The 7,506-nt window shown below is 42.4% G+C and overlaps 1 pseudogene; it reads left to right on the forward strand.

The window, feature by feature from the left end:
* Positions 1 to 6,741: 6,741 nt before the first annotated feature.
* LOC128045914 (uncharacterized) lies at positions 6,742 to 6,862 on the forward strand (annotated as a pseudogene).
* Positions 6,863 to 7,506: the final 644 nt, after the last annotated feature.

The following is a 7,506-nucleotide window of genomic DNA, read 5'->3' on the forward strand; positions in this document are numbered from 1 at the left end:
GATTGCAGTCTGTCAGAGAGGACAATTCTCCTGTGCCCCAGGACTCCGGGGTCCTTCTCCCCAAAGTCACAGTGACTGTCCCCAAGGTAACATACGCAAGATCCAAACACTGTGATGTCTGGGGATATCATTAACAATGGGGCCCATCAACCTGCTCATGTAGATAGTATGTAGGTGTTAGGGAGGAAGAAATTTTCCTCTGTCCTTTCAGGTTCTTCTAGTGGTCTAAGAATTAAAGTGATGTGAGACAGATTAACATGAGAAAATCAAACGAGTTTTAATGACATGTGTATATAAAAGAAGTGGGTTCCCCAGTGGCTCAATCATAAAGAATCTGCCCGAAGTGCAGGAGAGATGGGTTTCATCCCTGGGTGGGGAAAATTCCCTGAAGAAGGAAATGGCAACCTATTCCAGTATTCTTGCCTGGGAATCCCATGGACAGAGGAGCCTATTTGCTACAGTCCACGGAGTTGCCACAGAGTAGGACATGCCTGAACAGCTAAACAACAACAACAATGTATGAGGAGAAACCCAGGAAAACTGAGTAACTTGCCAAAATGTCCAAAAACCTCACCTTAGATGCCAACTTCAAAGACAAAAAAGAATGTTGCGGGTAGTGATTTGGGACTTCAAAGAGCAGAAAGGCAATCCACATAGATAGAAAAGCAAAAGTTTAGTAAATCAATGTGTGCTGGGCCTTGCAAAGACAGTGGAATGCAGAAAGAAATATTAATAAACAGACATTCCTAGGTTCCCCCCTGTCTACCACCTGATTCATACTACAGGTTATCTATGGTGATGGCTCCTTTCCTGGAACATGTCCTCCATCTACATTCTTTAAGGCAGTTTGGGGAAGGTCAGATGTTCTTCCTGAGTCTTTTGAGGCTTAATTGTTTTCAGCTCAAAATAATCTGCATGCCAGAGAGACATTTTGGGGTGGCATGTTTTGTTCCCCTACATAGATGATCTAGGGTTTCCATAGGAACAAATTGTCTCATTAGACCATGGTCTTGCTCTGCTCAGTGGATGGAGGATGAAGAGGAGCTCTTGACTCCATGAACATCACTGTAGAAAGGGTCTGTAACATTGTGGAGCCCAACCATGTTTAAGGGTGCAGCTTTATTAGATAGGCCACTCAGGCTAAGGTCTCTGTACCCTCAGGGTCAAAGGATCTGACTCTGATGTCTCTTCCAGTTTGAAAGTTCTGGAAACTGTGAATCATTCATTCAGTGATTCCTTCAACGAATACTCATTATGTGATTCTCACATCAAGGTACGTGGAACATAGCAGAACAAAGACATGATCTCTGTCCTTCATACTAGTCCTGCTGGTTTTGCCCATCAGACTGCAAGACATTGAGATAGTTAAGTCTTAGGTAGGTTGATAAGAAGTCAGGGGTCCTGGGGGAAGGGGAGGGGGAGGTGGAGGAAGAGGAGAAAGGGGGACAGAAAGAGGATGAGGAGGACCAGGAAGGAGTTCTCTAGAAGGAGGAAAGGACAAATGCTTTCTTTCTACATTCCTTTGTCTTAAGCACATAAAACATTTGTTTTTTTAAAGCCCAAAGCTAATGATTGCACAACAAAACAACTCATTTTGATCAAGGATATGTTTTCCCTTAAACTCTGTACCAATGATTATGCAACCACAATGTATTGTGCTCCAGGACATGTTTCTGCTTGTTAAGAACCTTCTGACTAATACTGTCATCTTAAAATGTATATTGTGTGACTGGGTCTGATTCAGTTCAGTTCAATGCAGTCAGTCATGTCCAGCTCTTTGTGACCCCATGGACTGCAGCATGCCAGGCCTCCTTGTCCATCACCAACTCCTGGAGTTTACTCAAACTCACATACATTGAGTCAGTGATGCCATCCAAGCATCTCATCTTCTGTCGTCCCCTTCTCCTCCTACCTTCAATCTTTCCTAGGATGAGGGTCTTTTCCAGGGAGTCAGTTCTTCACATCAGGTGGTCAAAGTATTGGAGTTTCAGCTTCAGCACCAGTCCTTCCAATGAATATTCAGGACTGATTTCCTTTAGGATGTACTGGTTGGATCTCCTTGCAGTCCAAGGGAATCTCAAGAGTCTTCTCTAGCACCATAGTTCAAAAGCATCAATTCTTTGGCACTCAAGCTTTCTTTAGAGTCCAACTCTCACATCCATAGATGATTACTAGAAAAACCATAGCCTTCACTAAATGGACCTTTGTTGGCAAAGTAACGTCTCTGCCTTTTAATATGTTGTCTAGGTTGGTGAGAACTTTTCTCCCAAGGAGTAAGAGTCTTTTAATTTCATGGCTGCAATCACCATCTGCAGTGATTTTGGAGCACAAAAAAATAAAGCCAGCCATTGTTTCCACTGTTTCTCCATCTATTTGCCAAGAAGTGATAAGACAAGATGCCATGATCTTTGTTTTCTGAATGTTGAGCTTTAAGCCAACATTTTCACACTTCTCTTTCACTCTTTCACTTTCATCAAGAGGCTGTTTAGTTCCTCTTCACTTTCTGCCATAAGGGTGGTGTCATCTGCATATCTGAGGTTATTGAAATTTCTCCCAGCAATCTTGATTCCAGCTTGTGCTTCTTCCAGCCCAGCATTTCTTATGAGGTACTCTGCATAGAATTTAAATAAGCAGGGTGACAATATACAGCCTTGACGTACTCCTTTTTCTATTTGGAACCAGTCTGCTGGTCCATGTCCAGTTCTAACTGTTGTTTCCTGACTTGCATACAGGTTTCTCAAGAGGCAGGTTAGGTGGTCTGATATTCCCATCTCTTTCAGAATTTTCCAGAGTTTCTTGTGATCCACAGAGTCAAAGGCTTTGGCATAGTCAAAAAAGCAGAAATAGATGTTTTTCTGGAACTCTCTTGCTCTTTCAATGATCCAGAGGACGGTGGCCATTTGATTTCTGGTTCCTCTGCCTTTTCTAAAACCAGCTTGAACATCTGGAAGTTTACGGTTCATGTATTGTTGAAACCTGGCTTGGAGAATTTTGAGCATTACTTTGTTAGTGTGTGAGATAAGTGCAATTGTGCAGTAGTTTGAACAATCTTTGGCATTGCCTTTCTTAGGGATTTGAATGAAAACTGACCTTTTCCAGTCCTGTGGCCACTGCTGAGTTTTCCAAATTTGCTGTCACATTGAGTGCAGCACTTTCACAGCATCATCTTTTGAGATTTGAAACAGCTCCACTGGAATTCCATCACCTCCACTAGCTTTGTTCATAGTGATGCTTCCTAAGGCCCATTTGACTTCACATTCCAGGATGACTGGTTCTAGGTGAATGATCACACCACTGTGATTATCTGGGTCATGAAGATCTTTTTTGCACAGTTCTTCTGTGTATTCTTGCCACCTCTTCTTAATATCTTCTCTTTCTATTAGGTCCATACCATTTCTGTTCTTTATTGAGCCCATCTTTGCATGGAATGTTCCTTTGGTATCTCTAATTTTCTTGAAAAAATCTCTAGTCTTCCATTCTATTGTTTTCCTCTCTCTCTGTCTTTTTTTTTTTTGCACTGATCATTGAAGAAGGCTTTCTTACCTCTCCTTGCTATTCTTTGGAACTCTGCATTCAAATGGATATATCTTTCCTTTTCTCCTTTGCTTTTTACATCCCTTCTTTTCACAGCTATTTGTAAGGCCTCCTAAGACAGCCATTTTTCTGTTTTGCATATCTTTTTCTTGGAGATAGTCTTGTGCCGGGAGCCAGCGTGAGGAACTCCGCCCATGGCAAAGGTCATGAAGAAGGAGGCTTTGGCATATGCAAAGGTGGGATCGAGCCTCAGGAAACCCCCTGTTCCCGAGCATCTGCCCCCAAAACCAGAGTCTGTTTTATGCTCTCAGCTATACTTTTGACTTTACAGGGCACTGTTCCCCCACCACCTTTCTCGGAGAAGTAGTTAACTTGCAGCTCCAGTTAATAAAAATTCCTGGGCGTGACAAGAGTGTTTCAGCTTACAAATTCCTCTGAAGGTTCTCTAGCCTGCCTGAGGAGGTTCATCTGGCCACATGTGATTGTTTACAGCCTCCCAACCATGAGAGGCCCAAGATGCTTTAAAACTTTCTAAATACAGACTCTTTTGAGAAATTAGAATATTATTAGTATAGTATAGTGGGTTGATTAGAAATTATATTGGTGAAGGGTTTTTCATTTGTTTAACCAATATTTGCTGCTAAATTTCTATATTCCCTGCCCTTATAATGAATAGGCTAAGTAAATTCCTTTTCTTGATTGTAACCCACTACACCCTCACCCTATAGGAATGCAAATTTATTTGGAGGGTGGTGCCTGGTTTAAGGAAAAAATCACCCCTGGAAAAAATAAGTTTTCTGGTTGACTGACTGTGATCAGAAAGGGCCATAAAATGACAGCAGGTCTCATGGCCAGAAGATGATGTAAAACCCTCAAAACCTTTGTATAATTTTATATGAAGCACCTGGTTTTGACAAGGGTCAGGTCTGCTGACCTCGGGTGACTCTGTATTCATCCCTATGTATAACAAAAAGTATATAAGCAAACCTGAAAATAAAAAAATTGGATCAGTTTCTGGAAAGACTGATTCCCCCGTGTCGTTTCTTTCTTGTTCTCCATTTTTCTGGCTGAATTCCCATCTGGAGCGTGGGTACTCACCAAGCCTGCTAATTTTGCCTGGGCTTCTAAGATTGGACTGGGGAGGCCTCAGTGCCTCCTCTCCTTTGGGAGAACAGAAAGACGCCTGTGGCCTACGTAGGTGGTGCAAGCTTCTTGTCTCGAAGCTTTATTGGTATCCCACGTAAACCAAGTTATTCAGCCTCTTTTTCTCCACTAATTTTCCTACTACACTATTCTTTTCTAATCTCTCTTTATACTTTTAATTAAATAGCTTTCTCCTAAGATGCCAATTCTGTCTCCCCTTTGAATTACCCTGGATCCACCAGGGCTGGACCCCAGCAGTCTTGATCCCTGTCTCTTGTACAATGTCACGAACCTCCATCCATAGTTCGTCAAGCCCTGTATCATCGGATCTAGTCCCTTAAATCTATTTCTCACTTTCACTGTATAATCGTTAAGGATTTGATTTCAGTCATACTTTAATGGTCTAAAGGAGATCAGGCCTGGGTGTTCTTTGGAAGGTATGATGCTAAAGCTGAAACTCCAATACTATGGCCACTTCATGCTAAGAGTTGACTCATTGGAAAAGATTGGAAAATATTCTGATGCTGGGAGGGATTGGGAGCAGGAGGAAAAGGGGACGACAGAGAATGAGATGGCTGGATGGCATCACTGACTCGATGGACATGAGTTTGAGTAAACTCTAGGAGTTGGTGATGGACAGGTAGGCCTGGTGTGCTGCAATTCGTGGGGTTGCAAAGAGTCGGACATGACGGAGTGACTGAACTGAATGGTCTAGTAGTTATCCCTAATTTCTTCAATTTAAGTCTAAATTTGACAATAAGGAGTTCATGATCTGAGCCACAGTCAGTTCCCAGTCTTTTTTTTTTTTTTTTACTGACTATATAGCGCTTCTCCATCTTTGACTGCAAAGAATATAAGCAATCTGATTTTGGTGTTGACCATCTGTTGATGTTCATGTGTAGAGTCTGCTCTTGTGTTGTTGTAAGAGGGTGTTTGCTACGACCAGCGCGTTCTCTTGGCAAAACTCTATTAGCCTTTCCCCTGCTTCATTCTGTATTCCAAGGCCAAATTTGCCGGTTACTTCTGTTTCTTGACCTCCTAATTTTGCATTCCGGTCCCCTATAATGAAAAGGAGTAGAAGGTCTTGTAGGTCTTCATAGAACCATTCAACTTCAGCTTCTTCAGCATTAATGGCTGGGGCATAGACTTGGATTACTGTAATATTGAATGGTAAGTGGGTCTGGTAAGATCTTTCCATTGTTAGTGCTAATCCTGTTATCTTAAAATGCAAATTGTGGTAGTGGGTCTAGTAAGACCTTTGCAACATAGAGACATTCTTTTTTTTTTTTTTTAAATTTTAAATTTTTATTTTTACCTTATTTTACTTTACAATACTGTATTGGTTTTGCCATACATTGACATGAATCCACCACGGGTGTACATGTGTTCCCAAACATGAACCCCCCCTCCCACCTCCGTCCCCACAACATCCCTCTGGGTCATCCCCGTGCACCAGCCCCAAGCATGCTGTATCCTGCTTCGGACATAGACTGGCGATTCGATTCTTACATGATAGTATACAGGTTTCAATGCCATTCTCCCAAATCATCCCACCTTCTCCCTCTCCCTCTGAGTCCAAAAGTCCGCTATACACATCTGTGTCTTTTTTGCTGTCTTGCATACAGGGTCATCATTGCCATCTTTCTAAATTCCATATATATGTGCTAGTATACTGTATTGGTGTTTTTCTTTCTGGCTTACTTCACTCTGTATAATCGGCTCCAGTTTCATCCATCTCATCAGAACTGATTCAAATGTATTCTTTTTAACAGCTGAGTAATACTCCATTGTGTATATGTACCACAGCTTTCTTATCCATTCATCTGCTGATGGACATCTAGGTTGTTTCCATGTCCTGGCTATTATAAACAGTGCTGCGATGAACATTGGGATACATGTGTCTCTTTCAATTCTGGTTTCCTTGGTGTGTATGCCCAGCAGTGGGATTGCTGGGTCATATGGCAGTTCTATTTGCAATTTTTTAAGGAATCTCCACACTATTTTCCATAGTGGTTGTACTAGTTTGCATTCCCACCAACAGTGTAGGAGGGTTCCCTTTACTCCAGTTTTGCGCAGTGGCAGTATCGTAGCCAATGAGGTTTATCCGAGGAGCGATTATTGCTAATTGAGACATTCTTTTGATTTACTGTAACAACCAACTGAAAAAGTAGACAGCTTCCTTACTAAAACTGGCGGGGGGTGGGGGGGGGTACTGTCCGTCCCCCTCCTGATGTCTATGGCAGAAGCGTTCTCTGTTCCTTTTTCACTTTAATAAAACTGCTACACAAAAGCTCTTGAGTGATTAACCCTGGTACCTGGTCCTGAAGCTAAATCTTCTTCTTTGGAGATCACAAATCAGACATTATTCACGGTAAGCTACCAGCATCTCTGTGCATTACACAGGAAAAGCTGAGCTCTTTCTCCTTGAGTGAGATGAGATGGAAGGCCCCCATTGGAGTTCTTCCTGCATTTGCCCTCTTTCTCTTTCCCAGAATTTAAGCATTTGCTTGGCTTCCCTGGTGGCTCAGTCGGTAAAGAATCTGCCTGCAATGCAGGATACCCGGGTTTGATCCCTGAGTTGGGAAGATCCCCTGGAGAAGGAAATGGCAACCCACTCAAGTATTCTTGCCTGGAGAATCCCATGGACAGAGGATTCTGGAAGGCTATACAGTCCATGGGGTTGCAAGAGTCGGACATGACTGAGTGACGGTAGGCCCAGCCTTGTCTGCCTTTTATAATGTGAGCCTAATATGGGCCTTTCCAGGGGTTGAAGGAGAATCAGATATCAATTCTACCAGGTTCCATTGGAATTTGGATTCTTCTAATCCC

This window comes from Budorcas taxicolor, chromosome 3 (assembly GCF_023091745.1).
Source record: "Budorcas taxicolor isolate Tak-1 chromosome 3, Takin1.1, whole genome shotgun sequence".
NCBI classification, from domain to species: domain Eukaryota; kingdom Metazoa; phylum Chordata; class Mammalia; order Artiodactyla; family Bovidae; genus Budorcas; species Budorcas taxicolor.